Source organism: Haemaphysalis longicornis, unplaced genomic scaffold (genome assembly GCF_048455015.1).
Source record: "Haemaphysalis longicornis isolate Haplotype H1 unplaced genomic scaffold, Haemaphysalis longicornis Haplotype H1 scaffold_8, whole genome shotgun sequence".
Classification (NCBI taxonomy): domain Eukaryota; kingdom Metazoa; phylum Arthropoda; class Arachnida; order Ixodida; family Ixodidae; genus Haemaphysalis; species Haemaphysalis longicornis.
In genome coordinates this window covers 66435745-66454653 of record NW_027526445.1, presented here as the reverse complement: position 1 = coordinate 66454653, position 18909 = coordinate 66435745, and the positions used below count along the sequence as shown (strand labels likewise).

General features: G+C 44.1%; 1 protein-coding gene across 1 annotated transcript in view; it reads left to right on the top strand.

Moving 5' to 3' along the window:
* Window positions 1-4744: 4744 nt before the first annotated feature.
* The window catches only part of LOC144150136 (peptidase M20 domain-containing protein 2-like), a 36696-nt gene continuing 22531 nt past the window's right edge, over window positions 4745-18909 (top strand). The window contains exons 1-2 of the mRNA XM_077681968.1: window positions 4745-4858; window positions 12706-12754. The gene's annotated coding sequence lies outside the window, so the exon portion shown is untranslated. The remainder of the gene's footprint in view (window positions 4859-12705; window positions 12755-18909) is intronic.

Genomic DNA, 18909 nt, shown 5'->3' with positions numbered 1-18909 from the left:
ATATTTTATCGAGTCTCTCTTCGCGCGAAAATGGGCCATTCAGTTAACTAAACCATGACTTCTATGTCGAAAAGTACTCAAAACTGGTCTTTCATTGCACACACCCACTCCCAACTGTGATGGCGAGTTTGCGTGTGCTGTTGTCACTACATCTCGTGATTAGGCGAACGATTGGATGCACTTATGCAATCAGTACCGGTATCGCCACTTTTCAAAAGATTTCAAAAAGCTGGGAGGATGCGTGGGCGAGACGGGCGATAATGCTAGTTGCATACGCGTGCGAGCCCTTCGGTACGCATTCCGCCCAAAATTGGCCGGATGCCACGGCTATTATTATTTTGCAAGCGCGGAAGTGACCACAGTCCACTCAAATGAGAAGTAAGACTCATTAAGGCTCAGCAATAGTGACCGTGTGTTTTCGGAAAAAAAAATACTTTTGAAAGAGCCACAAACTTTCGTGGACTCAAGGTGCGACTGTACAAGGTAAGACCCAATGTAGAACAAGCACAAAAAATCAGCCACCGTCGCACCTGAAATGCGAACACTGAGGAAATAACGCAGCTGATGGTCTTGACTAGTATTAACTGCACTTTAAATAGGCCTGACCCCATCCTAAAGAAAGGCAATTACAAAGTGACTCTCTCCCCGTGAGAACAAACTTATATAAAGGTTCCGAATCCGCACTCGTATTTTTTAAATGAAACTTGGAATGTCCGAAGCCAAACTCCACTTTACATCTGCCTAAGGGAAAGCCAACGCTGGGGTACGAACCTCAAGAAAATTCTGTGGGTCCCGAATGCGTTCATAGTGAAATGGGATAGACGCAGTTTTCAAAACGCGGAGTACCGAAGATCGATTTTGAACACAGGAAACATTTTTGTGGCTTTCGGATGGGATGCACATGTTATTTTTCTCCGTTATTCTTATCGCACCCGCTCCTGATACCTCTGGGTTTGCCCGGTGCTTTGGTTTCCATTTCACGGAGTAAAGGCAGCGGGTTTGCTTTCCGAGAATTAACTAACCACATTGAGGCGCACCCTTCCAACACCTGCTCGTGGGCCCCTTGCTCCCCGGCCTCTTTCACTCACACATCTTGGCCTACCGTTTTTCCCCTCTCGACTTTTCTGAGTGGAAAATTTTGTTAATAACCCGAGCGGAAATACAAAACGTTAAACCAATCAGCTGTTAATTACCATCATGTTATAGAGAAAATGTTCATGTTAAAAAGCTCTCTTGGAGGAGGAAGAAGCATGAATAACACATAGCGAAACAGCGACCGCAAACGGAAATGAAAAGCTCAGAACCGCAGTCTACATGAGCAAATGACACAGAATGCCAGCTTCCGCCTTGTGGCATGCTATCTAACAAAACTATCAGGGAGAGTACTTTCGCGTAGATTACTTTGCAGAAATTTCCTGGACGATGAGTTCCGGAACATTTCCAAGGCCGCGAGAGAGCAGTTTAAGTATGACGTTCCAAAAGCACAGTATGCTCACTTTCACGCACTACGGGGGGTCTTTCCTGACGATACCAAAAGAAATGTGCGTTCACGCAGAGCAGAAAATGGGCGCAAAACGAATCTTTTGATGATTTTGTCACATTCCGAACAAGAAATTCGTGAAGGGTGCATACACCTCACGTGTAAGTTTTTTATATGTGGTCGACGTCTTTTAATTCTTACGTCGACCGTTCCCAGGCAGTGTTATGTCTGTAAAACTGTTTTGTTTCAGCTTTTGTTGATGTTTACATACCTCTTGCGAGTATTCTTAAGTGCACAATTTTGTGGTAGGTAAAACTTGCGAAAAGATGCGAAGGCTTCTGGGCGTAATTGCGTTCTTCCAACAAACGTAGCTTGGGAGTTTTTGGAAAATTGCGTTCTGCCCGGCACAGCTATAAATATTGGAGAAGAGTAAGCTGTGGCACGCGGTTAAAAAACAGTTTGCGGATGCCTGTTTCCGAGCTCTTTTTGAATAAATCCCCACCATGCTCTTCAGTCCTCACACCGAAGATCACAGCGACACCCACACGGTGACAGGATGCACTGTGGTGGCGCCGGCCTGGATGAGCCGGAGCGTGCTTGCAGCGGCATGTACAATCAAGATTAGAGGACCGGCAGCAGCCGCGGACCAAATATGAACAGAAGAGGGAGAGAAAACGAGCATTCAAGTTACACAAACAACCAGAGCAACAAATCGCACGCTGTGAATATAATAAAACCGTTTTTATTTATCTTCTTGGCGTATTTGCCTCCCCCGTTAAATAACGCTCGTGTCATTTGAAAACTCATCTCATAGGGTAACATGGGTACCAAAGAGAATGGTATCGCCATTCGAGCAGGTAAAATTGATATTTCGAAGTGATACTCATGTTTCTCAGTTCACGGTCCTTCCGCAGTGTTTTATTTTCTACTATTGTGCCCACCACAGCATATGACCATAAATACCTTCGGAGTACTCAGAACGCATTTAGAAAGGGCAGACATTTATTTCGGGGGGACTTTCAGTGTTTGATACTACAGCCACCAGTCGTAAGAGGTAATGAGCGCCTGTGAGTGTTTCATTACCAATGAAATGCAAGTGTGTACCATTATAATTAAAAAAAACGTCAAAGGCTTTGACTGTAATTCAATTGTACATGAACTGCGGCGAACCCCTAAATCAGTCAATGTAAGATTTAGGGTCACTCTTAAGAGCGTATGCGGCAATAGTAAAGCAAGCGAGAACGCCTTACGATGGTGACAATAGAGCTTGCGATAAGTAGCCGCATGTTGTTTGAGTTGAAATGAAGAGGTGCACATTTGTTTATATGTTGATCTATTCATGATAACAACCATATTTGGCACTATTTGTCACTATCACTAGCGCAGTGATGTCGTTCATTCCTTGCGATGCCGTATCGGAGTTGACGGCGGGGGAACTTCAGGGCACTTATGTTGAGCTGATATTGTTGTCCAAATCGCTTCATCGGTCCTTTGAAGTGGCTGGAATGACCCATGTGGACGTTTTATCAAACCAGATAACGAATGACGCACACGGCATCTGTATACTTGTTACTTTCTTCCTGATGTTCTAAGATTATACCCTAATTTATTTTGTAACACGTGAAGATTACTGCACAGAAAGCCAAGGAAATTTTCGGACTCGTCTGTTCTGATAAAACGCCTGTCAAAATATATGCGAATCTGCGACAGACAGATTTTAAATGTTCTGAAATGTAAACATTCCAACCCTAATCGCAGTTTTGTTCCGAAGAGGGTGATGTAAATATGCAGTTACAGGCTTCACGCGTGCTTTAAAACAATGTCAAGGGCTACTGGGAATCAATCCACAAGGAGGACGTGCATAGACCTCTAAAAATGCTTCAGGTCTGGCTAGCTGCTATTAATCTTCGCGTTGTTTCGTGAGGGAAGTAAAACAGACGTAACTAATACAAGCAAATTGAAGGAGCCGCATACAAAAAGCTTCCGTTTTCTAACGCTTGTCCTCTCCATACAGAAAGGTCATAATATTAATACCCAATGTATCTAGGAAACACCAGCAAGACAAAGGAACAACTAGATACAGTGAAGAAAGCGTCAGGCAGTGCCTTATTGTTTGAATCTGCGCTGTTCATTGCAAAGTTGGCCTTTTACGGTAGGTTCACAAAAGTCGTTCTCAGAAGCGGTGCTTTATTTTTGTGCTGAAGTAAATAGTTAGAGTGCTAATATTTTTGCAGTACGCTTTAAAACAAAGAAAAAAACATGTTTTGATTCATATGCAGAGAGGAATAAAAGTTGTGGACTATGCTTGGCAGTTTCACATTGGGCAATATACTACGAAATTGCCCTGCGCATTTAATAGCATGAAAGTCGATTGATTGATTGATTGATTGGTTGACTGATTGATTGATTGATTGATTGATTGATTGATTGATTGATTGATTGATTGATTGATTGATTGATTGATTGATTGATTGATTGATTGATTGATTGATTGATTGATTGATTGATTGATTGATTGATTGTAGGGTTAAACGCGCCGACGCAACAAAGGTGATGAGGCGCGCCGTAGTGGAGGGCTCCGGATTAATTTTGACCGCCTGGGCATCTCTAATGTGTGCCGAAATATCGAACACACGGGCGTTTTTGCCAATGGCCTGGAAGTCGCTCAAAGACGTACTTATGGTGAATTAGGCTACGGGCAGTTGCATTTGTGCATGGTGCGTTACTGGTATACCGAATCTTCACCTCATTTTCCTATTGGGGTTCTCTAAAGATATTCTACAGATGTAGGAGCCATTCTTGCATTGCATTGGCGTTCGGAGGATAGTTCTCTTTTCTCCATATTTTCCTTGAAGTTTTTGTGCTGAGAGATAACTGCTGATGTTGTAGATAGTGTAAAGTTTCCTCACCGGTTGGCAGATGTTAAGACATAACGTGTTGAATTTTTTTGTGTGTGTTTTTTTTTGTATGCTCGTGTTTTGCAGTTGACATAGAGCGACGTCATCGATGTCGAAGAAATTGACACAACGAGTGGTGTCTGGGAGACACGTCTACAAAATATGATAAATTTCAACTCATTTTACCTCTTCTGGCAACGATAGCTGAATGGCTATGAACATTTTTTGCCCGTACAATATTCGAAAAAACGTGCACCTGCAAAACATCTGTTACCTCGCATGGCTTACTCACATCCACCGGCCTACGGCCTGATGATAGCGGATGAGCGAGAGGAAAAGCTGCAGACGCAGGTTCCTTCGCCTCCGGTATCGCCGACCTTATGCACGATCACCCGCTGTTCCACCAAACGCGCCGCGCTTCGGCTATCATACATCTTGCATGGTTCACGGCTACGGCGACAACGCTGCGACCAACAAACAGGTAACATTCCGGTGTTTTGCTCAGTTCAGGTACCTTATACACGTAGCAGTGCTATGCTCTTCCTATGCAATGCTCTTCCTATAACACCCAAAAACGACATGGATTCCGAGGCGCAGTTTCCTGTCCAGTATAGTTACTAAGAAACTCAATGCTCCTAAGGAAACGAAACTGGGCGATGAAAACACGGGTGCGTTCAGGGCTAATTTGAAGCGCTGCTTTGTTAGAACTGATTGCCTACGACTTTGTGTTATCTTTACATTTTCAGATAGAGCTGGTATTGGTTAAGGCGTGAATGAAGTGAACTGATGTGCGGAGTGCTTTTTTCAAGAAAAGTAGCTTACGACTGCGGCGCAAGGGAAAATTAAAAGGAAGTTTGTTAACTGCGTAGCAGCGGCCAACGTGAAGTTTGTTACCGAAAATCAAAACCGAAACTGCTGAATACCGACTTAAAATACCAGGTTTACTTGTTAGCTATACGGGGGACCTTCAGAAACAAGCTTTGGCGAAAAAAAACTACATGCTTTCTCCTAACCAAAACTGACGAGGAAACATCAGGTGTCTTTTTCTGGTTAGTCTTACCTTGCAACCCGGTCTAGTTTCAAAACAGTTATCATAGTTAGATATATTACTTTCTGGAGCCCTTTCATCAAGGAAATGTGATGGCAATGCAGCATAACCACGAGCTCTAAGCTTTTTTGTCAAGCACAACAACCACGCCCCTTTTCACAAAAACACGCAATTCAGCTCGCAAAAAAAACGCTGCAAAACAAAGTGAGTGTCGCTGCTGCGGGAAAATTAAGATTTATTTTAATATTTCAGTACGTAGGTTAACCACTGGGTGCATCGATTGCATGATAAATGACTACAACAATCGTATATCGGGAAATAAAACATCGAACACCGGTTATCGATTTGAATTGTCCCGTTAAAGTAAGCGTTTTATTCATTTCACGGTTATACAATGAAAAACCCCGAAATCCTTGATTTACTCCTACGTGGCAAGTTTATAAAACTTCGGAAGTAACTTGACTGTTGCTTGTAATGTCTCGCAAGCTAGAGCGGTATAAAAGCGCCCACTTGCCTGAGCGTGAAACCTACTCTACCTCATTAAAAGGTTAACCTAATATACTGTATTTATTGCCTCCTCCGACTCCGGAAAATTACATAGCGAAAATTTTTGTCCCGTCGAATCTTTCATACGCCTATTATATCACTAAATGTAACTTAAGAAAACTGGGAACATAACGTTGTGGTTACTACCATTTACCACAGTGGATGTAAATTTGTGTACAGAGTTGCTGGAGAAACATAACTAAGAATCAAGCACAACACACAACGTACGACAACCCCGAGTGCCGCAAAGCCGATCACACCAAAAGAGCATAATTTATGTTAGGGCTATCGGTTAATAGTTCTTGCGCATTTTATTGTGCTTTCTCTACTTTAAAGGATTATGAAGTGCTTTTGGATAAATCAAGCTTGCGTTTATTTTGTCTGATTTCATGAGACCGTGTTTGGTCAAAGGCAGTGCTCCTATTGGAAATGTATCCGCAAATATCTACGAGTGAACAAAACCTGCCAAAATTATTTTCAAGGATAGGGCCCTAGTGAATACTTGGGGCTAAGAAGCACTTTATTGTGTTTCCGCAGATATAAGAATTTACGTGAACCGGAAAACAAGATTTATCCCGACGGGTTGGATAAGATGCTGTCAGTCGACGCAAAACTGCTTTTGACTAATGTGAAGGTACATGTATTTCTGGGCGAAAGCAGCAAGCGTCTTCCCGAAAGCTTACGCACGACATGGGGCAGTTTCCGGTCCGAAATAGCTCTGCTTCAGTATTACGTTTTTGCGCCCAAGTTGTATAATATACAACCGTACTCAAATATGTGATCAAGGTTATGGGGACGTCGAAGTCCCGATTGCTGTTAGCTTCAAGCCACCGTCGCGGACTTGAACTAATGAACACTTTCACTTTGGACACAAAACTAAAACCCTATTATAAAATATAGGAAATGTAACCATGAAATCCCCGAGTGCAGTGTTTTGAACCCAAAAATTATGTTCTCAGAGTTCAATTGCTTGGGTTGCGCAGTTCTGGGATTAAAATTCGCAGTATCAAAGTCTCCCGTATAATTTTGACAACTCAGAGACCTTTTCGTGCAACCGAACCTCGGACCACGGACAGCTTTGTTTCGCTGTAAATGTGAACATTTCCCCACACATCGATAAAAAACGCCTGAATTTCAGGTTCTTCGAAGTCAAGAAATTAAACAACATGCGTCTATAACAGGGATGTAGCTCTAAGATGAAGTAAGCTGTTTTGTATTGACGGCGTTTTTGGCACTTGGAGTCGTCCTACGTCGTTTTCTAGCACCTCAGTCAACAATGTTCATTTAGTGCGGCTGGTTTTACAGCAGCGTTCTGCTTCCAATATTGTTAAAATACTATTTAATATATTACCTTTTGCAAGACGAAGCTTTCAGAAACTTTTCTCCGCAAACTTCCCCATCGGCTTAACTGGCGGTGAATGAAAAACTGTGAGGTAAAACATTCAATAACGCAGAATTTTTATGACACTTCACTAAAACCAAAGGGGCTGGTAAGCTCCTCTTCAAGGTTCAAACAGCTGGGTTCTTTCGGACAACAGACATCACGTGTATTTGTCACGCGTATGTATACGTCCGCCATGCAGCCTTCAGTTGACTATTTCTGGAGGTTTCAAACTTTTGAATGTTTGCTTCAAGTTCTAAAAAGCTTAAAGTTTAAGTGCCCTCAGCACAACGTGCCGCTTCAGTAAGCCTAAGGATTTTCCTTATAATAGCTGCCTTTGGAATTATTTTAATCTTGGGAGCTGCGGCGGAACCGTATTGGACGGCCGTGTGTTGCATCCGTGGTACCCGAAAGGAGCATAACTCTGATGTGCACCTGCCCAGGATGAAAACGAATGTATAGTTCTATTACTCATCATTTTAATGTCGTCAAGACCACTGTTTGATGAATACTCAGTGATGTGGCTGGATGCAGATACTCACCACGGAGCGTCTCTCGCGCAATTACAGCGCATTCCAGTTGCTGAACAAGCGGCTCTGTGAATTGACCACTTGTGGCACTTTTTAGAGCAATGTTTCACTATTATCGTAAAGCGGTTCCGCCATCACGGTAAAGTTGACGTTCATTTGAGAGTATCGGCGCCGTACCATTCACGTGACTCGTTGGGGCGAGCACTGTGGAATGACCTCCGCCGATCATAAAGGTTCTGAGTATGTATAGCAGAGAGAAAGCTGCCACTGGGAATCCATGTCGGCGTGGGGCACTCACGCCATTATGAGAAGGCCACAGCTCCTGCCTTGCATGTCTATGAGATACTTAAGCGTCTTCGTGTGTTTGCTTTTTAAAGCAAAGCTCTGTACCTCTGGTCACAGACTCAATGACAGCGTACGGAAGCTTCCACAGGAGGGTAATCTCTTCTGCGGCCCGAGCCATTCTATCCAAGTGCAAGCCACCGGGAAGAGCCATAGAGCTCGTGCGGGTCCCGGCTCACTCGCGGGTAGCAGGCAACACCATCGCCGACTACCATGCCCGAGAAATGTCAATCCGCGCCGAGAACGAGCCGGAAGAGCTACCGCACCCGGTTACCAGCTTTCGGGACATTACCCGGATGTACCGAGAGGAGAGGTGCAGACTGCCGGAACCGCACCCCAAACTGACTAGGCAGCAACAGACGATCCTGCGTCGAGCGCAGGCGGGATCGCTTGCGCATCCCGTACTGATGAACCGCATGTACCCTGCGGAACACGATACGCTCTGTCCGTTTTGCAAAAGAGAGAGGGGCACCCTGCCGCACATCTTGGCAGAGTGTACAGAACTCAAGACCCCCCCTCCTTCCCTTCCCCACAACACCCCCAATCCCCAACCCCTTGAGCGATGGGAGACCTTGTTGACCAGCCCCGCCCTGCCGACTCAGCTCGCACTGACAGACAGGGGCCAGGAGCTGCTGGGAACATATGGGTCCCGTAACTAGGGAACCACCCCGTCTGGTGCCAGCGCGCACCACCGATTTCTTGGGCTCAGTAAAAGTTGATTCCTCCTCCTCTGTACCTCTGCCAGCCAATGGTTGTTTCGTGGTGTGTGGGACAACAAACTCCAAACGCGGCGGAGGCAGCAGCGGAAGGGGGGGGGGGGGGAGTGAGGGTGAGGGTTTCACAAACGCAGCACACTGTAGATAGCGCAGTCAATTTACCCAGCGTTCCTCGCGCGGAAGTGCCTGCTCACTGGAAGCAGTAGCGGCACTACGGCTTTGTCGTCTGCTTTAGCGACGGGTGTTTTAGGCCTGTTTTGGCTCAGCTTCACGTATATGGCGCGCTGCTTTCTCACAACTTGATTAACTTGTTCTATAGCATCTCCAGCGTACCCTGCACCCAACAGAATGAGGGGATCGTACGGTATAAATAGGTTCACGATTGGCTTGCAGGGCGGGAAAACAAGGTGCACAAACCACATACAGGCAGACATCTGGTCTCTAGACAAACCCTACCATTTTGCGAACTGCTTCCTGCGAATGGGGCTCCGTTTTCTAAATTATTGAATAACGATTCGGTTGTGTTTTAAGAGGTATTATAAAAGGCAAAAGGAACAATGGTTCTGATAAATAGCGATGAGAAACGTTCCCTCAGCTTTCTCGCCATTCGCAAACTTACACAACTAACTACAATAAATCGGTATAAACGGGAGAACAATGATCTCACATGCCGAATTGTTTCGGTGTCTGCGCTTCTGTCGCGCGGTGGTGTAGCCCAAAGTCAGCACATCAGGATACCTAGGTTCCGCTGTTTCACCCTTCGAAAGGCGCCCCTCTGCGTTTCAGTCCTCCCGACTCACGCCCTGCCTACAGAGGCGGCGTCCGCCGCTCCAGCCCGACCGTGGCCGACGCTGCTTCTGCGTTCGGTACCCCGCTCCCGAGAATTCCAGGTAACGGCTGGCAGAACCTTTGGTTTCACTCTTTGTGGAGCCATGTGTGAAACTCAAGTGTTGTCGTATGGGTAAATGTTGTAGGTGTCATTTAAAGCTTTTATATCCAAACACGTTCAGTGGGTGGATTGGAGCAAATTTTTTTTCTCTGCATTGCTGTCTACGAGGTAGCCGGTCCGCTCAAAATTGCTAAAGCTCGCTTGGCTTCCCTCGATTCGCTTTGAAACTTAAAATTCTCTCCATTAGTTTGTGCTATAACAGGTGTGATTCTTAGCAACGAAGTGGAAGGACGAGTGCCTGGGAATGAATATTAATAAATATTTACACATGTACAAATACACAATGCAAACACGATGCTTTGTGGTAACGAGAGTGCGTTTCTCTATTTCTTTTTTTTTTGCAGTAGGAGTACACATGTTAACACCGCCGGTAGTGATGCCTGAGTGGGTAAATTTCTGCCATAAAAGTTGTAGAAAACGGTCCAATATACGAACGAAAACACCGCGAAGACATTGTTTACAGTGGTACGGGGATAAAATCTTTTTCAGCGTTTCACAAAATTCATTATTTTATCTGTTTGAAAAATGAGTCTTTTATAGGTTTCTCCTAAAATTTAGATTGCTGCTAACTACCAGCTTGGCCTGCACAATATTATAGCATATTATAAACGGCACCATTGAGCACCGGTCCGCAATAGTGCACCTTATTGTCTTCGATTGACTACTCCGGAGCGCAGCATCTGTCCTGGATAAAGCAGCGCGTACCACCGCAGGGCACTTTCGGGTTGCCCAGTCGCGCACCCAGTGAGTCAACTTAGCACTGGGGTGCAATCGCGAGATGCATTGTGAAGGACGCCGAGACAGCGACTTCCTGCGCCGTCTACTGCAGCGATGGCGCCTCGACGCGCTCGTGTAAGGCGGTAACGTGTGCATATTATTGTTTAAAGAATTAGTTTTACGTATTCCTCAGACGGCGGTGCGACAGGCTCAGAACGGCTGCTAATAAGGGCCATATTGCATATAACCGCCCAAACAATATGTGCCATATGGTAATTTTGCTTACTGCAAATGCTCCATGTCCAGGTAAATATTGGAGCTTTACAGTCGTTTTGTTCGAATGGGGTATCGCGCACAGTCACAGGAGTCCCTCGACCATAAACGTATTTTGCTGTAGCTAAGTGAGCGGCCGTGACTGCGCACTCGCATAGTTATGGCTGTCCGAAGAGGGGAATACGTTCGCAGGAGGTTTTTTATGGCTTTTTTGTAGAAGGAGGAATATGTTGTCCGCATGCGTGGGAGATATCGCTGTGTGGTGGCTTTCATTATATATTAGTTTGCAGCAGCGCTGTGACAATTTAGCTGTTTATTGGAACTTGTCAACGATTTGATGAATTGCTCTCATAGCCCGAGAGGTGGCACTGGTGTAAACGGCGCTGTTAGTCATTGGTCAACGCTTCATTTCGGTGCACACCGTCGTGGGGCATTGTACGGAATGGCGGTTTCGGGAGAAAACCTCGTGCGAGTTTATACTATTAGGCATAACCCTTCTGGATCTCTTTCCGTATAAAGAACAGTCTTTTTTATTTTTTAACTAAATCATCGTTTTAATATTTTGAAGTTATATAACAGACTCTGGTATGCGTTCTCGATGCACTGTATGTAAATGTACGGCCAATAAATTTCTTCAACTTCAGCCAATGATGATACTAAGGCGAGCGCACGGTATAATGACTACCCATAAAGACACAGATGGCCTGGGTGTGAGCCGTTTGGCTCTAGCGTAAGATTCCTTACTGTAGTATTTTTGATGAAACTCTATGCCCCCGATTGGCCTGTCCAAACAATAGATAAAAAACAAACCATACGCCAGTCCTGACACCGCGTTCCGCTCCGCGCATACTCTCTCCTCAGCTGGTTCGCGCCTCACCACGTGACTCGCCGCGTGCATGGGAGATTTGCCATTAACGGAGCGAGGCAGCACCGTCTTCTCTTAACGTTGCGCGGTACCTGAAGGCTTTGAGCACCATCGACAGCGGCGCCTTATTGTTAGGCTGTGAAAACGGCAGTAGCGGGACCGCAACCGTATAGAAAGGCAGGATTTGGACGAATAGGATAGTAATTACAGGTAAATCAAAGGTCAAACCTAGGTTAAACAAGCAAACTTTTGCTTTGCACATCCAAGATTGTCTAGGATAAGCCGTAGCAATTCATAAAATACTTTTCTGGGAAGTCTCCTATCAGCGCGACCGCCGGCAGCAATTTAATGCGAAATTTCGTCGCAGCCAGGATAAATTGAGTTTTACAGCTATATACCGACTACCACCGTCGTCATGCAAGCAGGTGTGTTCTGTCCATTTCGCTTAGTGGCGGTGCAGCTGCACGGAGACCTGATAAGGTTCAGTCACAGTACATGCATACCAATTACTTCTGACAGCACATGTACCTCGGCTTCAGTCACTTTGCTGCCGCTAACCATCCATTAGTTGCATTCCAATGCTGAAGACGAGGTATGATGTTATGCGGTCCGGTTGTTGCAATTATAGAGGGTGCTCCGGAATTCTACATGTCCTACGCTCAAAACCCCATTAGCGGGCCGTATTTGCCTACTCTTCTCTGCTGACAGTGAGTGTGACGGGAGCGCGTGCAGATATTCGCAGAACATCTGAATAAATGTCCGCTCTTGTCTCCCGGTCGTACCCCTTTGAAACAAAAATTTACTTTGTCACAAGTCTTCTTTATTCTGTGGCACACATCTAGCGTGCAGCTCCATCAGATTACCCGAAAGCAAATGGCCGTTGTGACGTGTAGCAATTCTTAGTAAAACGCGTGTAGCCAAGGTACTTATAACCCTATTTGGTTTGTTTTTACTCATAAAGAGAACACAAACGACCAGCAAGCCGGACAACTCCAGGGCCCAAATCAATCGTACGTATCTGAATCTTCTCATACCAAGTTATCAGGCATTAGTTGATGCATTTATTCATTTGATAAGGAGGCGCAATTTCATACATTTTTCTTTGGTAGCATTTAGAGAACTTCTGGTAAACCACGCATCACTGCGTCTAACGATGTCGATGGTTCAACGCGACGCTGCCTCGTGATGAATTTCCTGTTTTTGGCCAAGTTCACATTTGACTCGCAGGGACTTTGGACTTTTGCTTGATCAGTTTTGGCAGTGAATCCTCCTGAAAAAAAGGTTCGCGCTCAGCAATCGGGCTGGTTAAGCATCCATTATTAAAACTGAAGCGCTAACGTGCACAGGGAAAGTAATAAAAATGACACCAGCGCTTACCATCAACTGAAGTTTTGTTAAAAATTGAAAGCACATATGTAGCCTGCCAAGTGCCAACAATCCGGCACGCGTGACTGTCGCACATGCGTACTGCCATACATAAGGTTAACCGCCCCCTTTCCTTTGTCCTCTTTTGGAGAAGTAGAATCTCCTTAAGACTGCAGCTTTAAGCAATGCTTCACAGACACGCAAATGCTTTTTAAACAAATAGACCGTGCTAGCAGGGAATTTGCCGAAGCCTTCCATATCCGTATTGGTTGTTCTGATTGTATAAGTCACCCGTAACTGAGCATTCCAAAGAAGTGTTTTTCCTGAAGGGATAGAAGAGGAAAAAAATGAAAAGAGAAGACAGGAAAAAAGGGCGGTTGTTCTCATGTACGAATGTACGCATGTGCGACGATCACGCGCGCGTGATTGTTGGGTCCTGGCAGGGTATATATGTGTTTTCGATTTTAATGAAACTTTCAGTTGAGGGTAAGCGCTGGTGTCGTTTCCCTTTCTCGTCCCTGTGTCACTTAAGTTTCACTCATGGATGTTCACCACCTAGTTCGTCTCTCCATTTTGCTTCGTGGTAAAGAGGGCCGTGCTGACAATGTCTTAGTCTAATTTTTCTCATCCGTGTACTCATTTTCTTATCCACGCTGATCCAAGCATGTCAGACTGGCGTATTATGGTACACCTCTGCTTCATAGCGTGAGAGACCCAGGTACGATTCCCAGTTTAGAAATCGTGTTTTTTTTTTCAATTCAACTACGGTCATCATCACTGTGAAAACAAGTTGGCTTTCCTGCCCTGCAGTTGCCTGATGCTACATGCGCCCTAAGCGAGGCATCGCAAGCTTGAATTTCATAGCGCAACTATTACTACTGCCCGGGATAAGTTCTAAATGGGATAGATGCTCCTGCATTACTTATATTTTTCGTATGGGAAGAAGCAGGGACTTTTCTTCATTGCAGCCTTCAGAAGAAATCTAGGGAATCTACACGCGGATGATACTGCTTTGAACCGCTAATAATACAGAATCACCATTGATAATAACTATTTATTGCAAGCGGCATTAATGAAATTCTTCTGCAGGAATAGTAACGCGTAATCGTAAGCTTGAATTCTAGACACTGAACCGAATCTTTCCATTTAAACAAAGAAAACCTCTTGTTAGAAGAAAAGGCTATGGCAGTAGCTTTCATGAATTGCTGCTCAGCTGTTCATAAACCGAATATATGACACTATTATTTCAGGTTCCTCTGTTTATTTAACCTTTCAAGCGCGAAGTACCGGCGTGTTAGGAAAACAAATTCACAGATACATTTCATTCCACAACAGTGTCTAATAAGTAACTTCTTAGAAAGCATAGTTTCATAACACCACTGCATTAATGTTCCGCCGTTTGGTACAACAGTTAGAACCGAAAACTTTGAAATCTGTATCTTCAACATCAGAAAGCCTGTTCCGACGGCACACCTGACGTGGACATGTATAGAGGGTGAAATGTATTTTCGGACAAACATCTTCACCATGACGTTCTTTTTGCATAAAATAACACACCGTTAAAAACTGCAATTATACTTTTTGCAAACACAACGGTTCGAACGCCAAACAGGCGTTTACTCTACGTCACATACGCTTAGACCCCATCAACTCACTAATACCAAGCTCCTTTGCTCATAGAATATAGACTACTACTTTGGAAATTACATTTCGTGCCATAGTTTTGGTGATCAAATTTTATTTTTAAATAAACAAAGCCATCAAAGATACTCATATTTAAGAAAGTAATTTAAAAAAAAGTGTACGAAAAACTATAGCGATGAATTGCAAACAAAACAACCACTTCCCTGCGCATTAACAAAAATATTGAACAGTAAATGACACGCCATTAGAGCCTTCGAGCGCGGAAGGAGAGCGAATATTTTGGCACCGCACCTACCAGCGACGAACAATACAGGTTAAATTGATATGAAATTTCATCACTCTTGAGTGTTTATGGCCTAAGCGATAGGAGATACCTACACCCACAAACTTCTCTTTTGAATCTACAGGACGTCAATAAAAATGAAAAAGAAATAAGCAAAGAAATTAAATAAACTTCCTATTATGGGATAACCCTGGTGTCGTGACGGATGTGGGAGTGCTTGGAAGGGTAAAGTGCAGTGTCCGCCATATGGTAAGATGTCAAATTAGGCTAGGTTTGAGGAAGGACCGTAACAAGCTAGTACGAAAGAAGCCGATCGATGAGGTAACAGTAAGATGTAAAGTTGGAAAGTTTAGGATCGCGGTACAGAATCGATATTCAGCTCTTACCGGGGAAGCAGAGTTTACCATGCGGGAAGCCAGGGACAACCTTGCACGCATTATCACGGAGTGTGCAGTAGAAGTCAGGGGCACAATGGCTAAACAGGATACTGGTAAACTTTCCCGGAAAACGAAATATCTAATTAGAAAACAGCAAAGCATTACAATCTCCACCCCAGCTGACAGAATACAACCAGCGGAGCTTTCGCAGTTAATCAGTAAGCGTAACACAGCTGACATACGGAAGTATAATATGGAGAGGATCGAATACGCTGTAGAGAACGGAGGCAGTCATAAAGCAGTGAAGAGGCATCTAGGCGTGGGGGAAAATCAGATGTATCCACTGAAAGACAAGCAAGGCAATGGCCTAACAAATAGGGATAGTATAGTCATAGAAGCCGAGGAGTTCTATAGAGATATCTACAGTAGCCGGGACATCCAGGATAATGCCGAACGAGAAAGTAGTTCAGAGGAGATGAACATCCCACCAATAACTACAGAAAAAGTAAGGAAGACTTTGAAAGAAATGAAAGGGCGCAAAGCACCTGGTGAAGATCAGGTAACAGCAGACCTCTTGAGGTATGGCGGGCACATTGTACTAGCAAAACTGGAAAACCTGTACCCGCAATGCCTAATGACCGCGAATGTACCGGAATCTTGGAAGAACGGAAACATGATCATAAACTATAAGAAAGGCAACATGATGGACATGAAAAATAACGGGCAGATCAGCTTACCGTCTGTCGTCTACAAGGTATACTTACCAAAATAAGCGGTAGCAGAATTTCTCCCACCTTAGATTTCAGTCAACCTAACAAAAAAGCAGGGTTTCGTAAAGGCTATTCAACAATAGACCATTTTCACACGATTAATCAGATGATAGAGAAGTACCCTGGGTGTATACTGTACCGCCATATATAGCCTCCATAGACTATGAGAAAAGATTTGACTCGGTCGAATCCTGAGGATTCATTTAGGCACTACGGAATCAGGGTGTAGACGAGCATTATGCAAGAATACTAGAGGATACTTACAGTGGGTCCACAGCTATAATCATCCTAAATTAGGAGAGCAATAAAATACCTATAAAGGAGGGCGTCAGACAATGAGACACAATCTCTCCGATGTTAATTCACAGCATGTTTACAAGAAGCGTTCAGAAAATAGAATTGGGATCAGGTGGGAGTAACGGTTAGTGGAGAATACCTGAGTAACCTCAGGTTTGCTGATGACGTTGCCTTGTTAAGAAACTCAGGCAACTCAGGGGAGGAATTTCAAAGCATGCTTACCGCACTGGACAAACAGGGTAGAACCGTGGGCCCGAAACTTAATATGCAGAAAACTAAAGTAATGATCATTAACCTCCGGACAGCACAGCGGTTGAAGATAATTGGCGAGGCGGTAGAAGTAGTAAGCAAATCTATCTACTTAGGTCAAGTTGTGGCCCTGGTTCCCAACCATAAGGCAGAGATATTTCGAATGATACGAATGGGGTAGTGTGCATTCTTCAGGCATTCTCAGATAATGAATGGCAGCCTACCATTGTCCCTGAAAAAGAAGGTGTATGACACCTGCATCTTACCGGTAGTTACCTACGGGGCAGAAACTTGGAGGCTTGCAAAGAGGGTTCAACATAAATTGAGGACGACTCAGCGCGCAATGTAACGGAAGATTGTAGGTGTAATTAAGGGACAAGAAGAGAGCGGAGTGGGTCAGGGAACAAACGCGTGTTAGGGACATATCAGTAGAAATGATGAAGCAGAAATGGATGTGGGCAGGGCATGTAATGATAAGGCAAGATAACCCTTGAACAATAAGGGTAACAGAGTGGATCCCTAGAGAAGGCAAGCGTTGCGGGGTGTGGAAGGTGGAGGCAGAACGTTAGGTTGGCGGATGAGATCAAGTTTGTGGGGACTAATTGGTCGCAGTTAGTGCAGGACCGGGAAAATTGGAGATTAATGTTAGAGGCCTTTGCCCAGTAGTGATCGTACATAGGCCCGTGAGTGATGATGATGATGATGATGGTAATCAATATTTGCCCTTTTTAAACTAAACTTCTAAAAATGCACGCTCAAACATGGAAAGGTAAATATTCAGTTACTTGCCCAGCTTTGATGGTGAACGTGTTTCCCATTATAACCAAGTCACCGAGGATGCACAACCAGGTGATGTTAAAGATGTATGGCGTATGGTGGGCGCGTGATAACGGAAACGAGATTTTCGGGTACGAGAAGTTTGTGCTGGCAAACCATTTTCAAACCACTGATTCCTCTACCACACTTCATCATTGTGAACGTCGTAGAGCCTACATAAACATTTGATACACATCGTATAAAACAACCAATGAACAACTATTGGTAGCGGCGTTTAATTTATGTGAAAATAAATAACTGCTTGATTTTATTTCATCTCCCGGACGTACACACCCAACATACACATTTAGAGTAAGTTTACCAGGGTTTATTTGTTATCGGAGATTTTAGTACTGTGCATTTGCATGTCATTCGAAGTACTGACATGTTTGTTTTTTTACTTGCTATGAAATAAAATTGGCCCGTGTTGGATTCACGTTTGAGCTATTTTAAGGAAAGGATCTGGTCCAGAACTCTGTGCTTGTGGTGAAAGTCGCAGCTCTATTGTCGATACGGGGTATGTTTCGACTGCCTTTGCAGTATCGCAAAACAGGGTTGGAGCATTTTAAAGCAATGCCTAAGTGATCCCACTAACGGCGTCTGTAACGCAGAGACACCGGGCAAGAAACCTAAATTTCGCTGACAGAGATCATGAATGGTCGTGGGTTACGAGGGCAAAATAGGGCGCGCTTCCATGTGCGCAGTAATTCGCACACAGAATTGGTTACAGTTGTCTACTTAAACAGAAGTTCTTCCGCGGCGATAATTCAGCACTACATAGAAGTAGAGAAAGAATGTTGGCTGTTTTCCGCACCCAGTGACCGATTATGCTGAATAACATAAAGCGTTTGCTACAAAACATTTTAGTTACTTTTTCTGTAATAACAATAACAATGCAATGCACTTTTAAATTTTTTAAGAGAGACTGAACTTTTCTGAACTGAAAATAATATGGGTGCACTGCCATGAAAATCGCGCATAAATTGTAAACGTAGGTGGCTGATAAAACACGACAATTTCTGGACATATGTCATAGAAAGCCGTATGGTTTGCTAGCCGGAGACGTATCTGTCACATTGTTGAAATAATGAATCATCGGATAAACATTGTAAACAAGTAATTAAACACACTTTTTGTAGCCTCTATCCCCAAAAAAACATGTGTACAACACATAAGCAGGTGCACAAAAAACGTCTTGTCTCTGTATGCTTATTTATGTAGCGTTTGTTTCAAAACTTGTTCTTCTGGTCAAACGTGGCGCTGTTCGACAATTTTTGATGTAATATTCTCTACCAGCTGCCTGTTCTTCCATTATTCGAACAGGTCACGCCTCACTCCTAGTGCGGCGTTAGAAAATCATCTAT